At 43.6% G+C, this 24,978-nt stretch overlaps 1 protein-coding gene across 3 annotated transcripts in view; it reads left to right on the top strand.

Moving 5' to 3' along the window:
- The first annotated feature begins 22,007 nt into the window (after positions 1-22,007).
- GPBP1 (GC-rich promoter binding protein 1) overlaps positions 22,008-24,978 on the top strand; it is a 56,910-nt gene continuing 53,939 nt past the window's right edge. The window contains exons 1-3 of one of the 3 annotated variants that reach the window (XM_074995552.1): positions 22,008-22,123; positions 23,139-23,334; positions 23,931-24,201. The gene's annotated coding sequence lies outside the window, so the exon portion shown is untranslated. Of the gene's footprint in view, positions 22,150-23,138; positions 24,202-24,978 lie in introns of all 3 variants that reach the window. The other 2 variants (XM_074995550.1, XM_074995551.1) reach the window with 2 other exon arrangements.

The raw sequence follows: 24,978 nt of genomic DNA, 5'->3' as shown, positions 1-24,978 counted from the left end.
GAGGTTGTCCATGAGTTTACTTACCTCAGGTCCACCATCACTGACACCCTGTCACTGGAGACTGAGCTAAACAGAAGGATTGGAAAAGCAGCCATAACTCTGTTCAGACTTAGCAAGAGTGTGGAACAACAACAAGCTGTACACTCACACCAAAATGCAAGTCTACAGAGCCTGCATCCTCAGCATCCTCCTCTACGGCAGTGAGTCTTGGACCTTGTACGCCCGTCAGGAAAAGAGGCTGAATGTCTTCCACTTGCGCCGCCTCAGGCACATTTGTGGGATATCATGGAAGGACAGAGTGCCCAACAACGTCGTCCTCGAGCAAGCTGGATTTCCAACTATGCATACCCTCCTCAGGCAGTGGCGGCTCCGCTGGCTTGGCCACGGCCACAGGATGAATGATGGAAGGATCCCAAAAGACATCCTGTTGGGCGAGCTAGCCTCTGGGAAAAGACCTCCCAGATGCCCCCAGTTGCGCTACAAAGACGTCTGCAAGAGGGACCTCAAAGAGGTAGACATCGACCCAGATAGTTGGAAAGAGCTGGCAGACGACCGCAGCAGCTGGAAGCAGGAACTACACAAGGGCCTTCAGAAGGGCGAGATGAAGATCAGACAGCTGGCAGAGGAGAAGCGAGCCCATAGAAAGGACAGTAAGGACCAGCCAGAAACCCACTACATATGCAGCAGATGTAACAAGGACTGTCACTCTCGTGTGGGCCTCCACAGTCACAGTCAATGCTGCAAATTACGATCTTAAATGGAGTTACGAAGGGCGCAATCCATAGTCCATGCAGACTGAAGGATGCCTAGTAGTAGTAGTTAGTTAGCATGAGGGGACAGGCTGTGTCCCCCACCAGGCAGACAGGCAAGTCCACATCCCTGACCCTGATGGTGCAATTGGGAAAGAAGATCCCAGCGTGCAACTTGTGGTACTTGCTGGAGTTCTGGAACATGCGGGTGTCATGTGCCTTCCCTGACCACCCAATGTTGAGGTCAGTGAACTGGCCCTCGTGGTCAGTCATGGCCTTCAGAACAATCAAAAAGTATCCCTTGCAGTTGATGTAGGTCAAGACCTGGTGTTCTGGGCCATGGATGGAGATGTGTGTCCCATTGACAGTCCCTCCCCCCCACAGCTGGGGAAGCCCCGGGTGCCAGATCCCTCAATAACGGCATCCACATCTGCCAGGCGGATGACCCTGCACAGCAGGATCCTGTTGATGGCTCTGACTACTTGCAGTGAGAGTGGTGAGGTGGGGCTCAGTTGGGTGGCAGGATGCCAGCCAGCTCTCCCTTCCCAGTCTCTCTCCCCACCTTTACTGGGAACAGCCCCCTGCACTTGCACCCACCCGTGGCCAGGCTTTGTGGGGGTGGGATGGAGGCAACCCTCTGGCAAAGGGACTTGCATCACTCCCACCCTCCTGTTCTCCAGGGCCACCTATGCCTTCTTCCCCTCCTCCCCCTCAGTGTGACCACTGGCCTGGGAACACCCTACCTGCACGAGCAGGACCCTGATGATGGACCTCCCCATGCCGAACCCGTTCCCCAAGAATCGGTGGCTGTCCAGCACAGTGAGTTTCCAGAGTGTGATGGCAACTCGCATCTCGAGGGGAATGATGGGCCTCAGGGGCATGTCCCATTGCCTCAGGGCAAGGGTGAGCCACTCACAGAGCTTGAGAATGGTGGCCTACGCCATGCAGAAGTTTTGGGCCATTGCTGGTCTCCCTGGCATTCTAGGACCACAGCAGGACACAGGGGCCAGTTTCTGGTGGGCAGCCTCGAGCTGGTGTATCTACGTCTTTGGTTCAGTTTGAATATGTGTTTAGGCTGCTTGAATCTTTAGCCCGAGTTTAATATTTTGCACCAGTTTTATTGTATAGCACTTGGATGGTAAAGGAATCCCTTTATAAATGTATAAAGCACATTTAATTCTTTATTTGTTTAGTAGCTGAGCTATTTTACTTTTTAGTCTTCCTGCAAAAATGTCTGGCATTGTACACACAAGATGAATGAAAGACTAAGACGTTTGAATACCCTGCCAAACCCGTTCTTTCTCTTCTGTATATAGTCCAACTTGGAACTCTTAATCATTTAATTCCAATTCATTCTATATTTTCATTACTAAGCAGTTTTTCACTCTAGGAGTTTTGTTAACTTTATTGATTTTATGAGGTATTCCTAGCTTATCAATTGTACTTGAGTATTTCAATATTTTACCTTATTTTTAGTTTATAAATTTACTGAGATTTACTCATCCTGGAATAGGCTTATTTCTATATTTCATCATTCCACTCAAAGTTTCTAGTCATATTTAAAATCAAACTCAGCTTCAAATTATACCATGTTCCTAAAATACTAAATTCGAAGAAATTGTTGTATGGTTGCAAAGTTTTCTTATTTATTTTTTAAAGCCAACGTGCTATATACAGTTCTTCTAATTATTTTGAAAAATATGATCCTTAGCTTTACTTTGTTAAAGTCTATTGACATTTTCCTTTGTTTACTCGTTGCTCATATACTCACCTGCTGATATTTAAAGGCATTTGAGTATTGTTGGTAAAAATCTTTTGTTTATTCTTGAAAACTAACATAGCAAAAGAAAACTCCATGTTGAAGATATTGATGACTCTCCTAAATCCATTTATTACTTCAGTGTAATCTCAGTGGAGGTATTGTTATAACCTAAAACATAGTTTTCCACAACAGACATCACACTCAGCCCAGCCTACCTAATTTCAAAAGCAGTTTCTGTTCTATTTAGATTACTTTAGTGCTTTGTTTTGAGCCTCTGCTATTAGACATATATTGCTCAAGGCAAGTTGTTTTTCAGATCAGTATATTATAACATCTGTGTGGTGATGGCACTAAGACTTATTTTATAGCCCAATATATTCTGTTCTCTCAGTGTTCTTGTGATTTAGATGACATTGAGCCTGAACTTTCACTAGTTTTATCTTGCTAAATTCAAATAAGATACTAAAGTGCTTTTTCATTCTTTTTTCTTTCAGTCAAATCACCAAATTATGTAGTTATGACACAGTATTTTGGAGCTAAGCTCTATTCTGAGCAAGAAAATTTGATTACCATGTATATTAAAGTATCACACTCAGACCTTCACCTTGCTCCAATAAGAAGGCTCTAGAACAGGCATGTCCAACCCATGGCCCGCGGGCCGTATGTGGCCCTGGACAGCTGGTAATGCGGCCCCACAAGTTCGTAAACTTTTAACATTATTATGTGATTTATATACATTAACTATATTATATATTTTATATGCAGCCCAAGACAATTCCTCTTCACTCAGTGCGGCCCAGGCAAGCCAAAAGGTTGGACACCCATGCTCTAGAACACTGTGATTAGGCTCCAAGGGGGGGCCATGCTGAGGTTATTTAATTAGGACTATCTGCAAAGAGTGGGGCAGATAATCCCCAAAGATGGTAGATTGCCAATTACTTAAATTTACCAAGTTGGCACAAAACAGCTTCTGCAATACCTTACTCGTTGCACAGAAGACAAAAAAAAAAAGTTTCCTTTCTGCCATCCCAGCCTTGGGCTTTCACCCAGACAACCCACTCAGATATGATGAAGATTACTGAAAATCTTATTCATCATATTAGAAGGTTCTACCAGTTCCAAAAGCTAGGCTGCATTACCTCCTAAATTAATGAATATTTTAGATCTTACTCAAATATACATTTATAGCCAATTCTGATTGTGAGGTTGCAGCCCCATAGTTTTTATGGAAATATGTTTCTGAATAGGAATATGCATAACACATATATGTGTTTTGTTCAAATTGGGCCATGAAACCTTTCCTTAGAGCACTTGTAAATGCTGGAATGTATATATTCTGTTTGTGTGCATGTATTATTCTTTTATGTGACATTAGAATTATGAAGTATAAGCCCTTTATATAGCTAGATGTGCAAGAACAGGCTATTAACAGTAGTCAAGGAACTTAATGGCCCAGTACTTGAGACAATAATTTGTGAATAATCTTACGTTTTCTGAAATCCTGGACTATGATTGGTCCTACAAAGACATGTGACCATGTCACCTGGTGCTGGAATTCATCTTGAATTTTGTACTTTTCCACAGAGATGGGAGGAATTGAACAAAGACTTCCTGCCCTTGGGAAATTCTATATAAGGAATGGGAAGCAAAAAATGATGGTCTCTACCTGGCTTCACAGACTGCTGCACACCCTGGGTGTAGTTACAATGCATTCAATTTTCAGAAGTGGAATGCAAATGAGCAAGATTGGAAATGCAAATGAGCTGCACATTTACATATCTCATACCTCATTTGCATATTTCACACAATCTCACTTCTAGAAGAGTCTTTTCTGGAAGCAAAAACAGCCATGTAGATGGGGTTCCTTCAAAAACAAACCCTGTTTTTGAAAGAACCCTTCTCCAATTTTGTTTCTGTTGACAGAAAGCCAGTCTGAACATTCCGGGGGGCCTTCTGTCAACAGACAGGGGTTCCAGGACACCTGGCAGCCCTATCTGCTGTGCTTCTGGTTGGCTGTTTTGTCAAGAGAGTGGCCGGGCAGTCTGGTTGTCCTCTGTCGATCTACTTTGCATTCTGGCTGCAATCTGTTGACAGAAGTTTTGTCAGAAGATATCTTCTAACAGTAACTTCCATTGACAGATCACTCTAGTGTAGACATAGCCATTGAGTGGATGTTTTCACAGAAATATCCACAGTGGCTCTAGGATCTCTGTTGTGTAGTTATAGCTAAATTAGTCCCCATTTACATGTGCAGCAGATGTAGCAACGACTGTTACTCTCGTGTGGGCCTCCGCAGTCACAGTCAATGCTGCGAATGACAATCTTAAATGGAGTTACGAAGGGCGTGATCCATAGTTTACGCAGACTGAAGGATGCCTAGGATAGTCCCCATAATTTTGTATGGCTCGTTGGGATTATTTTTTCCAATGTGCATTATTTTCCATTTATCAACATTAAAGTTAATTTGGCATTTTGTTGGCCAATTACCTAGTTTTGTGAGATTGTTGCATGGGGGTTGCCTGGCACTGGTAGAGAAAGAGTTAAAAACTGTGAGAGAGGGCTGTCCCAAGACTTAGTCGGGGTGAGGCTTGTGGCAGCCAATCAGAGCCCAGGAGGATTGTATAAAAGAGATGGCTGGCCAGCATGAAGACTCTCTTGCTCCAGCCCTGGAGGCAGGAGGACTTAGCTGCTGGCTAGACCTGGATGTCACAGATAGAGCAGCGATGGGGAAAGCCAGGGCAAGTAAGGGGAGCTCTGGCTAGGCAAGCCCCAGGCTGCAGGACCCAAGACAAGGTCTGAGGGTACTAGGGCAGCAGAGAGGTAGCCAGGGTTGTGGAAAGCAGCAGGTCCAACCCAATAATGAGTGGCCATTTCAGACTGTAGTTTGCCCCTGAGGTAAGGGGCTAGATGAAGATTGGCAGTGGATCACTCAGGCAAGGTGGGTACAGAGGGGCTTGGAATTCTCTGGGAGGGGAGGACCCCAGAGTGTGGGGTACTGTGGCAGGGCAGTACCTGGAGAGAAGGGCTCTGTGGTCAGGGTGAGACATGGGTCCTGATATAAGGTGGAGAACCAAATGGATAAGCAGTGCCAGATGAGATGCCAGCCAGAAGAGACTGAAGAGCTGTCACATGTGAGCAGCAGGAGGCACCACAGTGGTGAGTCAAGCTTGGTTGCAGAGATCTTTTTGAAGGTCTTCATAGTCTGCTTTGGTCTTAACTATCTTGAGCAGTTTAGTATCATCTGCAAATTTTGCCACCTCACTGTTTACCCCTTTATCCCCCCCACCACAGGGATGCTGGTAAGTTTTTTTTTTCCATGAAAGGGTCTTCAATTTGAATTTGGTAGTTGCTCAATAACTTGAGTCCAAAATAGCCTTTGTGTGGGTCTTTAAGGCATGCTGCAAAGCCCATCATCTATTTTTCATGACCTTTTTTTCTATTTAAATATTTTTAAAACACCCAACCTCACAAACTAAGAGCATCACGCCCTGACAGGAATACATGTCCTAATCCAGTAAAGACTTATGCACGTATTTACATTGAGAGTGGACTATTGAAATCTATGGGACAAGCTGGAATGTGTAAAATTAAGCATGGAGGGCCAATGTCTGCAGTCTACATGAAGCACCATCCCACAGCACAATAAAATAACAAAAATAAACACTGCAATACAATATGAAAACACAGCTGGGGGGATTCTGTGTGAACAATGATATTTTGGAGTGATGATGAGGTTGTTAAACACTCAGGTTAATTTTTGATTGGCCATTTGGTCTACTTAAGTGGAATTATGCTGCTAGATTCAAAACTAGTATTCATTAAATGTTTGTATATAATATATAATATAACATATAATGTATGTTTGCAAGAAATGAGAGGAGATTTCAGTTTTGAACAAGAACCTTAATTTAAACAGAGGTGAACTGATATCTAGATCTGTATACATACTGATTTGTAAGGTGAATATGATATGTAGGCCTCAGGTTTTCAGTTTAATAAGCATCTTATTTTACTTTGTACACATGTAAGGCAAACCCATGCACTGTGTAGTAAATGAGGTCAGAGGATATTTTATTTTTATTATATTTCCTTTTTCTCATAAAATAGTTGACAGCTTTTTAATGGAATGGGATTTGTGCTCTTTATCATCACATACCTCTCAATGCTTTTCATAAATGGGTTGATTTCCATATGTAGGCTTATTTGGAAGTTGTGTGTGTATTTTTTTTAAATTGGTTTTGTTAGCTGAGTAATCCAGTGACACTCAAACCTAGCTGTCTCTTCTAATTTATTGTAAGGAAGCATGAAGCCTAAGCTTGAGGCAAGACTGGAAAGGAAATAAGGCAAATTCTGTGTAAAATATCATATCCAAGAAATACAGGGACCTATGTTAAAGGATATTCTTATTCCAATAAATACCAGCCATCAAATTTTCCTTTTTAGACTTCAGACCTCATATGATACCTGTAAAAAATTTTTCATCTTGTTTTAGAAAGGGAGTGGGATGTGTGTGTTTATTTAAGAAACTGTATTGTGAACAATAAGGAAATAAATCCTTGACCTGTATCATTGTTTTCCATAATAATGCCTGCAGGAGGAAATCCTTCAGAGATTCCCTTGCAAGAATCCCTCATGCTTTTTCACTGGATATGTAAAAAAAGCTAAGGAACCTGTCCCTGAGTCTGGCAGAACCCCTGTAATCTGTGCAGACTCTTGGCATAAAGGATCATTGAAACAAGTTCCCATGTCTTTGCACCTATTCTGGTTCTGAGTGCCTCCTACATCTCTTATTCCAAATCCTGGTAGTGCTAGCCCATTAGAGCTATGCTACGGGGAGGAGCAGTGGGAAGCCACCGTCCCTTTCGGAGACTCTGGGAAAAGATAACATCCAACTATTGTATGATCTCTCCCACATATCCTTCTTAGGCCTGCAGAAGGATGATGTATTTTCTCTCACTGGCTGTACCCTGACCAGCACATACCCATCCACCTCATGATGTGCATATGTTGAAACTGTCAGTGCTGCCTTTGTATTTAAGAGTTTCTATCCATGCAAAGGATATTTGCCCAAGACTTTTTCTGATTTCTCTCTCTTCTGTATGCTCTAAGTAATCCTGAATATTCTTGTAACAGTGTTGAGCTAGGAGAACAAATCATGTTTCTCATGATTTATAATAATGCAACATAATAAAACGTTTTTCACTTCTTCCCCATGTCAGTGCTCTGCCTCAGTGCCTTTCACTACACAAATTGGCATTACAATATGCTGGCATAAAACAAGAAGAAGTCCTGTGGCACTTTAGACTAACAGATTTACTGAAGCATCAGATTTCATAGGCAAAGACCCACTTCATCTGACGAAGCAGGTCTTTGCCCATGAAAGCGTATGGTCCCATAAATCTGTTAGTGTATAAGGTGCCACAGGACTTCTTGCTGTTTTTGCGGATAGAGATTAACATGGCTACCTCTCTGACAGCTTATCTTTTGTTTAGTGTAATCCATCTGAAGGCAAAAGAGATATGACAGGAATTAATCTGGTCCCATGAGAGTTGGAACATCTCAGGCTGTTGCTATTTCCATCAATTTCTCATCAGTGGTACTTTTTTAAAAAAATTTTGCAAGTAAGCAGATAGCCAATTTCACCACTATTTTTGAGTGAACTTTTTAAAAAGTTATTTCACACTATGCATACATCTTTAGCAGAGGTGGAAAAAGTAATTGAATGTTACTTGAGTAAAACTGTAGCTGCACTTTTGGAGACTTGAATACAATAAAGATGTGAGGTAGGTGTGTGTGTGTACTTTTCCTCAAGTAGTTTTCCAGAGGGACACCTGTGACTTGTGCTTAAGCACACACATATGTACGTGCACACCCAAAGTATTTGCACTTTCACTCAAGTAACTTTTTGGGTACTTTTTCCACCTCGAACCTTCAGACTGATATTAGCTGACCATCAGCTTTTTGTACCTGCAACTATTTGTGTTTACAACATTTTAGCTCTTCTGTACAAATCTATATGCACTTTGAGTGGCCCAGGTTATGTCAATGACCCAATCCTGCAGACCCAATCCTCAGACAACACTTCCACTGATGACAGCAGGAACCTTTGCTAAATTAAGAATTGCAACATTAGACACGAAGATACCAATGCAGAACTAATGTACATACACATGAAAATGTCCCTACAGTGTACCTAAAGACTTTTAATAAAATTGAGGTTAACCACTTCAGCATTGATTTGAAATAAAATTAAGCTGCATAGCAGTCTAAGTCTGATGCTTTTCTAATGTTTAAAAAGAAAGAACTACAAGTTAAACCTCTCTAGTCCCTCACCCTTCGGACCTGACCAGTGCTGAATAAGACAATTTGTGGACCACAGGGGGTCAAGATTGTCTAGCAGCATTATCAACACTTCCACTGCTTACTGGGCTCTTAGAAGACATTTAGGGGTAAATTAGAACTAAATAACAGCACAGAACACAGAGAGCCAGGACTGGTGGCTGTAAACAAAAGCCAGGAGAAACTTGGCCACCCCAATGGTAAGTGGCCATCCAGCCAACTACATGCCCGATTACGGATATTGCCAGACCAGAGAGTGACAGGCCGACTGAGTTTTAACCTGTACTTCACGTTTTTAACTGTCTAATTTTATCTTTTTATTTTTTAACTAATAACTTTATCCAATAATAGAAAAATTGATCTATTGTGACAGCACATACTTTTTCATGACAAGTTTAAAAAACCTTGTATTTTGACAAGATTTAGAAACCATGTTAAAACAGCCTATAAGAATTTATAACAATTTTAAGCTCATAAAGGAACTGCAAATAATGGAGAATACAGAATCCAATTCAAACTATAAAAGTATTTGCCAGTGTCTGTTTTAATGACAAACATAATTTTCTGTGTTTAATTTTTCATTATTAATTGAGGAATCATTTTACCTTTCCTAACATCATACTTTCATCACCACAGAATTACAGTTAAATCATTTTACCTGACAATATCATTTCAGTGTCAAGAAGTTTAGCCAGAAATTTAGTTGCCAAGGATACCAGTAGTTCTAAAATTAAAACAATTAAAATTATTTCAAATTAATTGAACACATTTTCCTATACTTATACAAATTTGAACTATTTTTTACTAATAAAATTTATAAAAATTAGACCACACTTTTTTTATTTAAATCAGTAAAATTAAAATATTGTTTTCCTGTACTACATTCAAAGTCCAATTGTTGCAAGTTTCTCATCATACTGTCATTTATAGCTCTGCTTTATTTTCCTGACAACTCCTACTACCTTTTGTGAGAATTAGTATATTCCTAGAGAAACGTATCTGTTTTGTGGGATCTCAGCATGTAGGCCTCAATCCTGCAAATACAGTAAACCCTCAAAATGAGCGACTTCAGGCTGTGCTGAACTCGCATTAAGGTGAGTTAAGCTCAACTCAAAATCTCGCTCCCCCCAGCCCTAGCTCAACCCTGCTGGCCCTGTGTGGCCCCAGCACAGCCCCTCCTACCCCTCCCCACAGCCCTGCTCACCACCCACACATGGCTCTGTCTGAACTCCCCCCACGCCGTGCCTGGCTCTAGCTCCATTCACCACCCCTGACTTGCGGCTCCGGCTCAACCTCTCCTGGCCTAGTTCAGCCCCACTGCCAACTCACCACCCGAGCATGGCTCTGGCTCAACCCCTGCTTCACTTGCACCCCCAGTTCAAAACCCAACCCCCCCCCGCCCCTTGCCCCAGTTCAAACCCCTGTAGCCCCACTCAACACCCAAGCATGGCTCCGGCTCAACCCCCTGCCACCCTGGTTCAAACTCCCCGCACATGTCTCCAGCTCAACCTCCTCCACCCCGGTTCAAATCCCCCACGGCCTGGCTCACCAGCTGAGCACAGCTCCAGCTCACCACCCACATGCGTGGTTCTCGCTCAGCCCCACCGCACCCTGGTTCAACCACCCACGCCTGTGCAGCTCCAGCTCAAGTCCACCCCCCTGCAGCCATAACCCATCTTCATGTGGAATATTCGTGACTACAAGCTATCAGGTATACCATCCCTTATGTTACCACAGCAAATCTGGTGGCTGACCTATGTAACTTTGTTCTCACCCACAATTATTTCCAATTAGGGGACAACTTATACCTCCAGATTAGCAGCACTGCTGTGGGCTCTCACATGGCCCCACAGTATGCTGACAATTTTATGGTCAACTTAGAACAACGATTCCTTAGCTCTCGTCCCCTGTTACTCCTCCTTTACTTAGGCTACATCAATGACATCTTTATCATTTGGACACACGGTAAAGAGACTCTGGAAAAATTCCACAGAGATTTTAACAACCTGCAACCTACCATCAATCTCAGCCTTGACTATTCCACATGAGAAATACATTCCCTGCATACCACAGTACAAATCAGTGACGGCCACATTGATACCACTCTCTGCCGGAAACCCACTGACTGCTACACTTACCACACATGCCTCCAGCTTCCATCAAGACCACACCACATGATACATCGTTTACAGTCAAGCCCTTAAATACAATTGCATCTGTTCTGATCGTACTGACAAAGACCAAAAACTTCAAGGCCTCTACCAAGCATTTATAAAACTTAATTACCCACTGGGAGAAGTATAAAAACAGATTGACAGAGCCAGACGAATAGCCAGAAACTAGCTACTTCAAGATAGGCCCCAGAAGATCAATAACAACACCACTTGTCATCACCTATAGTCCCCAACTCAAACCTCTCAGAGCATCATTAAAAACCTACAACCTATTCTAGATCATGATGCTACACTCCAGAAGGCCCTAAATGACAGGCCTGTCCTCTCCTATAGACGACCTCCTAACCTAAGAAAGGTTCTCACTAGCAATCACAGGCTACACCACAGTAATACTAATCATGGAACTTTTCCTTGCAACAAACCCCACTGCCAACTTTGTTCACATATTTATTCTGGGGATCCCATCACAGGACCTAATCATGTTAGCTACAAGATCAAATGCACATTTTCGTGCACTTCGAGCAACATCATATATGCCATTATGTGCCAACAATGCCCTGCCACTATGTACATTGGACAGACTGGGCCAAACCGCCAAAGAATAAATGGACACAGAGCAGACATCAGGAATCTCAATACACATAAGCTGGTCAGTGAACACTTCTATGGAGTGGACCATTCTGTTTAAGACCTGAGAATTTGTGTCCTAGAACAAAAAGAATTTAAAAGCAGATTATAGGGAGAAATTTCTGAATTGGAATTCATATTCAAATTTGACACATTAACACATGGTATGAACAGGGACACCAATTACCTCATGCATTACAAGGACTGCTTCCCTTTCTCTGATGCTGTAATGTTGCTGACTTTGTATTTGACTGAAAGTATTACTTCACACAACTATTGTCAGCCCATTGAGCTCATTGACAGGGGAAATCATGAAAGTTAAAATCATAATTAGATTAAAAAATAATTAGACCTATCATCCATTAACTTATCTATCAATAGTTATTAGCAAAACCGGTCAGTGATGCAACCCTACGCTCTCCCAGAAAGTAGCATGACAGTGGATGGATTGCTTGCTAATTACCCTGTTTTGTTCATTCCATCTGAAGCATTTGGCTCTAGCCAATCTGAAGACAGGATACTGGGTAACATGGACAATTGTTCTGATCCATTAAGTAGGCAATTCTTAAAATTGTGGCTGAGTTTGAAGTCAGGCAGATTGTTTTGCTTTTAGGGTATCGCGGTATTAGGATGTGTCATGAATGAATCTACGAAACTTGCACGGTATGCAGAGCTGTGATTGTAATCTTAGTTCAAGGGGTGGGCTCTGAAGTGACAGAAAATGTGTGCCCGAATGAGAAAAAGCTAAGAAAGATGGGAGAAGACAATGTTTGCTGCTTTTACTTTCTTTTTCTTTTCAGAGCAAGATCCTTGTTGAAGAAAAGCAACAAGAAGAAAAATAGATGGAAACAAAATTAAAAGGGAGTTATATGGCAGCAGGCAGAGTGAATCAGACAGGAACACCTTGGGAAAGGAGGTTAACTGTAATTCTGAAATGTTTGTAACGCTGAACAAAATGTTGTTACTTTTTTCAAAACTTGACAACTGAACGCTTACGTAGTATAGCTTTGAAATTGTATTGTGCAGAAGAAAAGTGCTCCTTTCCTTTTATTTTTTTAGTATTTTATATTTAATACAGTACCGTACTGTTTTTTGTTGGGTTTTTTTTTTGTCTCTGCTTCTGATTGTACGTTTTCAGTTGCAAATGAGGTGTGTGTGGCTGAAGTCCTCAGTTTGTAACGCTGGTGTTTGGAGCTCAGGTTCTAATGTTCTTTCACTTCAATCTGTGCTGATGGGTTAAATGAAAATAAATTTATCCCCATTTCCTCACATTGCAAAACTACTGTACAGTGGGCAGTTTCTGGTAAAGGGCCACATTCTTCCTCCATTATTGCAAGCTGAGAAGAATATACACCATCAGAATACATTGAGAACAGGCTAAGAGAGAAGAAATGCCAGCTTTCTATCCTGCTCTCTGCCTCTCTGGAGTTACATGGAAGCTCTGGTGCGGTCTGAAAGCAGGGAGGAATGGAGACAGGGATCAGTCGCTTGCCCTAGCAATACTCCCTTGTGAAACTTAGTAGGAATTCTGGGAGTGCAAGGAATGAACGACTGTACCCTTATTTGCTATCATATGGGCAGCTGCATGACTGTGAAGATTTACCTAAGGAAAATACAATCTTTAACAGAACAGCAGTTCAACGAAAAAAAGTAGCTTTAAATTCTGGCTGGAGTGCCACAGAAGCTCCAATGGTGGTGACTGATTGAGAGAGATACTCAGTCAACATAATTAACCTAGTATGGTTCTACACTTTCTTCAAGGCTGTCACTTTTGGTTGTCTTTGGCTTAGTCTACACTAGGAAATTAGGTCAAATTTAGGTGACTTAGGTCAAAATTCTAAGGAATTGGTCCACACTATAGAGTCTGTTCCATCAACTTTAAGGACTCCTACGGTCAACTTTTGTACTCCTGCTTTTCATGAGGAGTAATGCCAAATTTGACTTTGCATGGTTGACCTTAGGATAGTGCAGATGGAATGTTGTAAAATTCAACATTCTTGACCTCCTTGAGGTGTCCCACAGTGCCCCAGTGTGACAACTCTGGCCACCACTTTCAGCTCTGCTGCTCTCTCGGTGTACAGGAAGCACCCCAGGAATATCTGAACTTCATTTCCTGTTGGGCCAGTGTGGCATGCGGAACAGGCAGCAAAACTCAGCAGCACATCTCACAAGCAAATCTGTCCATGAATTCCGAGGGTGGCAGACAAGCTCCAGTGTGGAGTGTGCAGAAGATCGAGGACTTCATTGCTGGGGTGGGGGGGTGAATCTTTGCTGGATAAACTATGAATTAGCAGAAGAAATGGAGAAATACACACCTAGATCTCACATGACATGGAGGAAAAAGAATACACCAGGGATGCCCAGAAGTGCCACATGAAATAAGATGCACAGACAGGTATATCATAAAACAAAGGAAGCCAACAGACATTCTGGGTCATCGCTGTAAATATGCCACTTCTACGAGCGGCTACATGGGATTCTAGGGAGTGATCCAACCAATGTTCTCAAACAGTCTGTAGATACTTCCAAGGAGATTCTTCAGGAATTCTTTGGCAACAGCAAGGAGGATATGGTGGATGAGTAAGAACAACAATGGTCAGCATGAAAATGGAGCAGCTGATCTCGCCAACAGCCAGAAACTTTCTGTAAGGCTGGACGTCATCTCCTCCTCCCAGGATGTTTCACAGCAGGACTCTGATGGCAGGAAGGGCACCTGTAATAGGACGGGGTTTCTGGGCACAGCTAGAGAAACCAATCCAGGGTACCTTTGCTTAAAATCTGGGCCACTGACAGCCCCAGGCTGGGATTTTCTTCTCATTAAGGCAAATCCAACCAGCTACAACAGCACCTCTGCCAGCCCCAGTGGCCAGCCAGAAGCCAAACAAGCAATCCCACAGACTTTTCAGCTGCTGTACCAGCCCAGACCAACAACCCCCAACTTAAAGTGAGAAGCTCTTCAGCCTGTTTCACTCAACACTGCACAGATTCTTCCAGACCCCAAAGGGCCCAGCCCCATACCCCAGTCAATATATACTTGGATCTTACCCAAAAGATTTATTAATACAAAAGAAAGAACAGGGCTAGAGAGAAGGACTGTCAAAGCAATACTTTACATGCATCAATCGTAACTACTGATGCAGGCCAGCGATGTTATTTGTTGATTCTTGAAAGTCTCTGAAAGTTCATTTCAGGTTACATAGATTCAGTTATCAAAGCAGTGTAGATCCAGCCCAGTGGCGTCCATGTGCTGGCACACAGACCCCTGGAGACCAAAAGACAAAGGATCCAAGATGGACACTGTTAAGTCCACAGTATGGCTCTTTTCTGTTGTTGACTCCTGTGTTCTCTCCTGTTCAGGGACAAAGCCTCTTTTTCTTCCCATAGTCCTTTGAGGATCCGCCCCCACTTGACTCAGGGAGGCTGTTGTGGCAAACTGCCATTGGAGCTGGACCTGTTCCTTTCAGTTCAGGTCACTTGACTATTGGGCTGCATCCTATTGACATGTCCCAAGCACCTAGAATGTCTGTCTGAGCACTTGTTTATAGTCCATTCATCCTGGCTGAGGCTGAGTTCACACCTAGTGTTGTGACGCTTAGCACACAAGAATTTTCTAACACAGCTACATAGCTAAAATCTATAACTTTGCCTACATACTGAATAGTAACAGAGAAAAAGCCGCGTTAGTCTATATACTATCAAAACAAAAAAGCAGTCAAGTAGCACTTTAAAGACTAACAAAATAATTTAGTAGGTGATGAGCTTTTGTGGGACAGACCCACTTCTTCAGACCATAGCCATACCAGAACAGACTCAATATTTAAGGCACAGAGAACCAAAAATAGTTATCAAGATTGACAAATCAGAAAAAAATTATCAAGGTGAGCAAATCAGAGAGTAGAAGGGCAGAAGGGATGCCACACTCCAGAAGGCCCTAGACAGGCCTGTTCTCTCCTACAGGCAACCTCCCAACCTTATGAGGATTCTCACCCACAGCCACCATCTATACTGCAGGAACACCAGTCCTGGAAATTTTCCTTGCAACAAAGCCCACTGCCAGCTTTCTCCACATACCTATTCTGGAGATACCATCACTGGACCTAACCAGGTTTTTCGCAGAATCACAGGCAAATTCTCATGTTCTTCAACTAACATCATATATGCCATCATGAGCCAACAATGCCCAGATGCTTTGTATATTGGACAGTCTTCAAACTCTCTTAGACAAACAGAGAGAAAGCCGTACTAGTCTATACACTATCCAAACAAAAAGCAGTCAAGTAGCACTTTAAAGACTAGCAAAATAGTTTATTAGGTGAGCTTTCATGGGACAGACCCTCTTCTTCAGACCATAGCCAGACCAGAACAGACTCAATATTTAAGACACAGAGAACCAAAAACAGCAAGCAAGGAGGACAAATCAGAAAAAGACAATCAAGGTGAGCAAATCAGAGAGTGGAGGGGTGGGGGGGAAGGTCAAGAATTAGATTGAGCCAAGTATGCAGACGAGCCCCTATAGTGACTCAGAAGGTTCCCATCACGATTTAAACCATGTGTTAATGTGCAGAATTTGAGTATAAAAGTCAGCTCGTCCACTTCTCTTTCCAAAACGGTGCGATAATGTCTCTTCAGTAACACACATACCTTGAGGTCATTGACAGAATGCCCCATTCCATTAAAATGTTGACTAACTGGTTTGTGGATCTGGAGTGTTTTGCTGTCTGTTTTGTGCCCGTTGACCCTTTGTCTAAGGGAGTTAGAAGTCTGTCCAATATACAAAGCATCTGGGCATTGTTGGCACATGATGGCATATATGATGTTAGTAGAGGAGCATGAGAAAGTGCCCGTGATTCTGTGAGTAACCTGGTTAGGTCCAGTGATGGTATTTCCAGAGAAGATATGTGGACAAAGCTGGCAGCGGACTTTGTTGCAGGGAAAGGTTCCAGGACTGGTGTTCCTGGGGTATAGACTGTGGCTGTTAGTGAGGATCCTCATGAGGTTGGGAGGTTGTCTGTAGAAGAGAACAGGCATGTCACCCAGGGCCTTCTGGAGTGTAGCATCCTGATTAAGAATAGGTTGTAGGTCTTTAATAATTCGCTGCAGTGGTCTGAGTTGGGGGCTGTAGGTGATGACCAGTGGTGTTCTGTTCTTGGCTTTTTTGGGCCGATCTTGGAGTAGCTGGTCTCTGGGTATGCGTCTGGCCCTGTCGATTTGTTTTTTTACTTCTCCTGGTGGGTAATTCAGGTTTATGAATATTTGGTAAAGTTCTTGTAGTCTTTGGTCTCTGTCAGTTGGATCAGAGCAAATGTGATTGTACCTAAGAGCTTGACTGTAAACAATGGATCTCGTCACGTGTGCAGGATGGAAACTAGAAGGGTGTAGATAAGTATAGCGATCAGTAGGTTTTCGGTACAGTGTGGTACTGATCAGGCCATCCTTGATTAGTACTGTAGTGTCCAGGAAATGTATCTCTTGCATGTTGTAATTGAGGCATAAGTTGATGGTGGGGTGTAGATTGTTAAAGTCTCTGTGGAATTCTTCTAGAGCCTCTGTACCATGGGTCCAAATCATAAAGATGTCATCAATGTATCTTAAGTAGAGGAGTGGTAATAGGGGACGAGAGCTGAGGAATTGTTGTTCCAGGTCAGCCATTAATATATTAGCATATTGTGGGGCCATGTGGGTGCCCATAGCAGTTCCACTAATCTGGAGGTATAAATTGTCCCCAAAATGGAAATGATTGTGTGTGAGAACAAAGTTACAGAGGTCAGACACCAGATTGGCTGTGGTGGCATCAGGGATGGTGTTCCTGATTGCTTGTAATCCATCTTTATGTGGAATATTAGTGTACAGAGCCTCTACATCCATTGTGGCAAGGATGGCGTTATCAGGAACTTTTCCGATGTTTTGTAATTTACTCAGGAAGTCGGTGGTATCTCGGATATAGCTGGGAGCGTTGGTGGCATAGGGTTTGGGGAGGGAGTCCACGTAACTGGATAGTCCGGTGGTAAGGGTGCCAATACCTGAAATGATAGGGCGTCCAGGGTTTCCAGGTTTGTGGATTTTGGGAAGTAAATAGAATAATCCAGGCTGTGGCTCAGATGGTGTGTCTGAGTTAATGAGGTCCCGAGTAGCAGCAGGGAGTTCCTTTACTAGTTGTTGTAATTTCCTTTGGAATTCCAAAGTGGGATCAGTGGAGAGAGGTCTGTGTTAATGGGCACAAAACAGACATAAAAACACTCCTGATCCACAAACCGGTCAGCCAGCATTTTAATGGAGTGGGCCATTCCGTTAACGACTTAAAAGTTTGCATCTTACTGGAGAGGAATTGTCACAACACTCTTGAAAGAGAGGCTGCTGAACTCTCTTTTATATTCAAATTTGACACATTAACACATGGTTTGAATCAGGATGGGAATTTTCTGGGTCATTACAGGGGCTCCTCTGCATACTTGGCTTAATCTAATTCTTAACTCCCCCCCTCCACCCTTCTGCCCATCTACTCTCTGATTTGTTCACCTTGATAACTTTTTTTCTGATTTGTCCACCTTGATTACTATTTTTGGTTCTCTGTGCCTTAAATATTGATTCTGTTCTGGTATGGCTATGGTCTGAAGAAGTGGGTCTGTCCAAAGAAAGCTCGCCTAATAAATTATTTTGTTAGTCTTTAAAGTGATACTTGACTGCTTTTTTGTTTTGCCTACATACGTGTTACAGACTTGTGAGTAGCACACATAGATTCAGGTTTCAGTAGACACCTCACACAGCCTTCCAGCACAGTATTTGGGACCAAGAGCCACACTGGGCATTAAAATGGCTTCCAGATCCAATATAAAAAATGATTAGGTGACAGCGACTCTGGTGAGTTTTCCTCTTAAATCAAGTGGGCTAAGGCAATTTGGTGTGATCTGTGGTGGCTGCTGTACCTACAGACCCCGGGGCCCTGGGACAACTTTTCAATGTGTCTGGGGACAGAGCGCCAATCTTCCTTGCACATCTACATAAAGCTCTCAGACAGGTATGCTTAATTCTTCTCATGAGGTTTTTGGGAAGGCCTGCCTTATTCTTACCTCTTCAACAAGACACCTTTCCATGCCAAGTCACCAGTGAATAATCTGGCATCACACTTCCACAGAATAGTGCATCATAACAACCAGCTGCACGCTTTCAGTCAGCATACTTTCCTTATCAATATTTGCTACTCTAAGGCAACTAATAACTCTTTTTACAACTTCGACGAAGCAGGGGAAGGAAGAGGAAGCTTCTCCACCATGCCTGGACCACCTCCACCACTCTCTCTGTGCTGCTGGGGGAAGGGAAATTGTCACTGTCCCAGCCACAGGGCTGGGGGGGTGGGGAGACTGTGGTGACCACCCACAGCTCCTAGGTCCCCCTCATCTTGCAGCATGCACAGCTGCAGAAACTGCTTTTGCAATCAGAGATTTGAAAGCAAGCCCCCAATCTGTGCCTTACCATGGCTGGAAGCAAGTGTGTCAAGCAGGTCCATTAAGATCTCTGTGCAGGACTTACTGCACAGAGGATGCTTAAAAGCCCAAATTTGTCCTTACAGGGAATACATGCCTGTTCTCTTTCACAGAGGTTCATTCATGAGATTCCTTTGTGTGTTGTTAAGGAAATGCATGTACTGTAGGTGAGCTTAATATCTGGCCTTCACTTATGTTTTGTTGCAGTGTGTTCAACACAGGCTCTTTGACTACTGCTCCCTCGCCCCCACCGTCCCTCCAACTGTTAGACTGGCACAGATCCACAAGAGAAAATGAACATGGGAAGATATGTTCATAGAGCACATAGAAGCCACCCACAGGGTGAGGGCACAGTTAAATGCATGGAGGAGAATCACACTGAAGGAGAGGCAGGCTGATTGGGAAGAAAGGAGAGTGGATCTTTAGGCAAAGAGGGAGATGTTGCAGCTGATGAGGCAGCAAACAGAGCTCCTGCAGTCCCTGGTATAGGAGCACAGTGCCCCACTGCAGCCCACGATGAACCACATGCTCTCCTCACCCTGTTCCCTAACTCCCCACCTCGGCACCTCAGGATGCAGTGTGGAGGGGGAAAGTAAAAGGCAGCCTTGCATTCCCAGATTGCTTCTGAGAACAGAAGGCTGACATTCATTCACCTATGATGGCAAATACCCTTGCTTACCCACCCCTGAAGCCCCTGCCATGAACTCCTTTAGTGTCCCCTGAATAAAAATGATTTAAGCTGAAAGAAGTTTTTATTGCTTGTGTTGTGCTGGGCAGGGGTACGGGGGCAGTAACAGGCTCTACAAGCAAGCACACATCATTCAGGGGGACCTTCTTAAGAGCAACAGACCTGACTGTCATGTAACTGCCCAAGCATGCATAAAGCTGTTTTTCAAAGTCTCCCTGATAAGCAGAGCACAGCGAGGGGCACTGCTAATTGCCCTGGTGTCTGGCAGCTCATAATTATTGGCAGATGATCTCCCTCTGAGCTCTAGCCTGGCATGAAATTTTCCCCATTGCTCTCACGTAAATTATGAAGCTACCCATGTATGGGGATCTGCATGGATATGTAAAAATGGCACAAAAACGTATTTGCTGTTGCTTTCCAAAAAGAGCGGGTGGAGAGAAGTGCAGTCTGGGATAGGGCCAACACACACCCACAACCACCCGTGACACATTTTTGTCCCATCACACACACAGACAGAAATTCTACAGTGCAATGGGGCAGGAGAAATTGTGGGGTAGGTGCCCACAGCACACTGCTCACAAAGTCAAACATGGCAATGCTAATAGGGACACATTGTGGACTTTATGTAATAGTGTGGACATGCACCTTTGACTTTGCACAATTGGGTGCTAAAAATCAACCTCGACAAATCTGAACTAATTTCATAGTGTAGACATACCCTTTGCTTGGTGATTTCCAATATCTAGGCTCCAGTGGCTTGAGATGGCATGACTCACAGCGCCACCATCTCCAAACGTTCACAACTCATTTTAGTCAAAAACGTCCCCAACTCCTCTCTAGCATCATGAGATTGGACTAAAATAATCAGATTTTAACACCTAGAGATTTCTCTCTATTTTCCCTGTGGTGCTTACATGTTATAAAAACACAAATCTGTACCACTAGTGGCAGTCTTTCTCTTTAGCTCACGCATTGGTGACAGGTCTCTCACCGCAAGTGGGGCAGAAGGAAAGACCCTGGGATAAGAGAGACTCTTCTGCTGGGCTAAGTTGGTAGCTGGAAAGGTTAACAATATGTTAGTTGAGCTGTCGCTGTTGTAGTATCCTGAGGTATGAAGTAATTTAGAAAATTTATTCTCTTTTCTTTTTTGTAGGAAGTGGGTTTTATAAATTTCTTGTCTAGTACAAGTAAAGCCTCGCTGTGTGGGGTCTTGCGTGGATGCCTGATTGTTGATGAGAATTGCAAATTCAGAGAGTGCATTTTTAATCATCCTTTGTTTATTGTAAAGGATTTTGATCAAGTGGTTCCTCAGTTTCTTAGAGAGCATGTGGCACAGATGCTCGCTGTAGTTGATGCTGTAGCAGGATGTTGATTGTAATGGGTTTTTCACTGTCAGTCCCTTGGGTACAATGTCCATTTTCTTGCATTTGGAGAGAAGGATGATGTCTGGCTGGATCTCAGGGAGTTTTTTCATGTAGTTGATGGATCTCCACTCCAAACGGCTAAATGTAGTGCCTTGCATGTTGAATAGTAACAGACAGATAGCCCTACAAGTCTGTACGTAGACTAGCACGGCTATCTCTCTGTTACTGCGCAATAGCTAGGTGCATTGTAACTAAATTCCAACAGCGTGGAGAACTAAAGATTGCTCTTAAATTTCACACAGGGCCTCAGTCACAGAGTAACAAGGATCTGGGTTCCCTGCTTGGGGACATCCACAGCTGACGCAATACACAGCACTGTCTCCTACCCGGGCCGTTCCTGTTGGGGAGTCCCCGGGTGTTACAACACCAGGGACAGTGGGACACGAGGGACACTATTAATTAAGATTAATAGGATCTTCCTGTTACGCCCTACTAGGGTGAGCCGCGGTCGGGGACTCCCCATTCCCGGATCAGAGGCAGACGGCGCGCGCTGGGGATTCCCTTTCAGCTGTTCTCCGAACGTTCGGGATTTTTCCGGATGACGTCACAGCGCGGGGGGCTCCCCGCTGGCTCAGGTGGCGCGGTGGGGGAGGGGCGGAGCAGACGGCTGGGGTGCCTTGAAACTCCTCCACGGCGCGGGCCGTCGGCGCCTCTTGAAACTCCTCCCCTTTTGCCTGGCGGGTGGCTGGCTTGCTGGGGCCTGTCCCGTGGCGTCGGCCGGGCGCGCGGACTCTCGCGAGGTTTGGGGCGCAGAGCATTGCGGCTCGGAGCGGCGCCATTTTGGGAGCGAGGCGAGTTGTGTGCGGAGAAGCGGCAAAAGGAGCTTTCAAATCCGGGACCCTCTGCTCTCTGCCTGCGCCGCCCGGACCAGCCAGCTGGGTACGGCCTGCGGCAGGGGGGCGAAGGTGGGCTCCGCTGGCGGCGGGGCAGAGAGCTCCGCGGAGGGGAATCCCTGTTGGGGAGGGGGCTGGTGGCCTCCATGCCGTGGCGTGTTGGGGGTCCGGGCCGGTCTGGAGAAGGGGAGCGCGGCTGTGTTGAGGGGCAGCCTGGCAGTAAGGGCCCCTTGCCGCCTGGTGTGAGGCTCCTGAGCTCGAGTGGCCTTGGGGACTTCCTGCCACGGGGAGAGTCTCTCTTGCCCCCCGTCACCCTTTTCGGACGCCCCCTTGCTGGGGTCCCATCTCCCCATGACCGAGCAGCCGCGGGGCATGTGGCTTCAGGTGTTGAACCCCGCGGTTGGCCCGGGCCGGGGTTGGGGCTGGTTGAGCCAGCAAGTGCTGGGAGGAGGGGCAGCAGCAGCCCCGGAGTGAACATTTAAGCGTCTTCCAGCCACGTCCGGCGTGCGACGCCTCCAGGCCTGTCCCTCGGGGCGAGTTCCTTCTGGTTCCCGGGGCGTGTGTGTAGCTGGGGGTGGCGGCAGTACAGACGCTTCCACCGATGCCTTGAAAACAAACGCATCCCGATCGCTCACGTCGGCGTGTGAGCTAATCCCGACTGCAGCCGAGGCGTCCTTACTCCTGTTTATGTCTCTGCCCTAGTGGGAGTGCGGGCGGGATTTCCCAAGGAGCGCTTTAATGTCTCGAGGCTTTTTTCTTTGGCATCTTTAACCTAGCATCCGCTTCCTCTTTTGGCGTAACGTGTTATTGTATAAAATGAGACATCTGTGTCTTCCTGGTTGGTGCCGGAGCAAACGGCTGGTTGTATTAGCAAGGAGAAACTTCGGCGTGCGCAGCATATTTATTGGTATTGTGCTTCTTTTTCAGTCCTGTGAATGAAGGTCGACTTGATCCTTATGAACACTATTATTTGTAAAAAGACGGGAGAGTATTTTTACAAGCAAATACATAACTGAACGTTTAGAAAGTAACACGGATTTTCTTTCCCCTTCTTCCTGTAGGGAGTTTGGATTATAAAGGCTGCTCTGGATATTTAGAGCCTATTGCTACAGCTCTTGTGGAGGAGAAAGGTGGATGCTACAGCCTTTGCTTCAGTTGAAGAGGGGGAAAAATAACTGGAAATCGACCTGCTATTATGATTTGTTCAGTTATTTCCTACTCAAAAGACTTCTGAAACCATCAGAAGACATCTAAGAAGTAAATTGAAAGCGTGGGAAGTCTTGAATTTCTCTACTCAAAAATACGAGAGAAATCATCTGTGGATACTTTTGTCCACATGGAATGGATAATTGGTTAAATGTCTTAATCTCCTGTACAAGACAGTATATTTCTGTTGTCAAATTTAAGGGGTATTTTTTTCCTAATTAAAAAAAATTTCAGGCACCAGCTAAGACACATTTGAGTTGTATGCATAACTGGTTTTAGATTACATTACATGTAATTCTTGTGTTGCTGTTAAAACACAACTAAATAGTTTCATGGCAGATATTTTTACCTTGATTTTACTTTTTAAATATTCTGTCAGCCTCTTTTTTTACTTTACAATGAAACCTGTTTTCTGAATGAAGAGATTCATAGAACTTTGTTTTTCTTTTCTCTCATGTTTTGTTTGATTTGATTTTTATTTTTTTTTTGTAAAATGTGGCTAACAATCAACATGGTGGTATCCAGATAGCCATTGTTTGCAGATGCCTCTGTAAGCTGAAGCTTAGAAACATTCTTCAGTTCAGATGTGAAATTTGGCTTTTCAGTTTTACTCTTGGTGTCATAAAAGTTTATATTTATTTCATCAGGAGCCGATGCTCATTATAGTGAGCTGTACATGGAGTAGTAAAGAAAAGAGACTGCACAAAGATAGAACAAGCTTCTTAAAACAGCTGACAAATTTTGGAAATAGATTTGTGAAGGCTGTAAATGAGAACGATGGGTAGTTGATTTCTAAGTGGTGAACTCCATCTAATAGATGTAGAATCTTCAAGGACTTTGGGTTGTTATTTCAAGGAAAACAAACTGGAAAATACAAATTACCCAGAACTAACACCTGGTGCAGGCCTGTTGGATTTTGTAAGTATTGCATTATGCATGAATCAGTATTCACTTGAGTAAACTATACCATCAGTGGAAGTATAAATAATGTTCCATACACAGCAAATGTTAAGCTATTTTTGAAAGCCTTCAAATGAGCTCACAGTCTAGTTTTTATTTTTAGTGTTTAGCTATCAAAATATCTAAATATTGGAAGCTATTGCAGAAATCTTAACTAGAGAAAGTTTTATGTGACATTAAGGATTTGCTTTAAACTGTATGCTGTTTGAATTTTTAGCTAGTCTGTATCTTTGTGTGCATTGCAACAATGAGAAGTCCGATGGCACCTCATAAACTTAACAAATTTTTTGGAGCATAAGTTTTTGTGGGCAAGGATGCATCTGACCAAGTGGGTCTTTGCCCACAAAAACTGATGCTCCAAAAAATATGAGGTGTCACAGGACTTCTCATTATTTTTGGAGATACAGCCTAACAAGGCTACTCTTCTGATACATTGTATACATTGTGTACTGAACATCAAGAAGTTAATGCCTTTGACTAAGATGGTTGATCAGCAAACAAATAGAATGAAATTCTTGGTACATAAACTTTTTGTGAGGTTTGAAGTGATAAAAGCTTATATAGTTTTGTGTTATGTAGGTAAATTGATTCTTGGAGTATGTTCAAAGTTGAGGGTAGAGACAGTAGTTTGTCCATGCTCAACTTCTGATATAACATTTGTTTAAGCAGTTTGACTTTTTATTAAGCTGTATTCAGAATACTGTAATGTGATGGGTTTTGATCCTCTGTTTAGTT

This window comes from Carettochelys insculpta, chromosome 5 (assembly GCF_033958435.1).
Source record: "Carettochelys insculpta isolate YL-2023 chromosome 5, ASM3395843v1, whole genome shotgun sequence".
NCBI classification, from domain to species: Eukaryota; Metazoa; Chordata; order Testudines; family Carettochelyidae; genus Carettochelys; species Carettochelys insculpta.
This window is presented reverse-complemented; position numbering and strand designations above follow the sequence as displayed.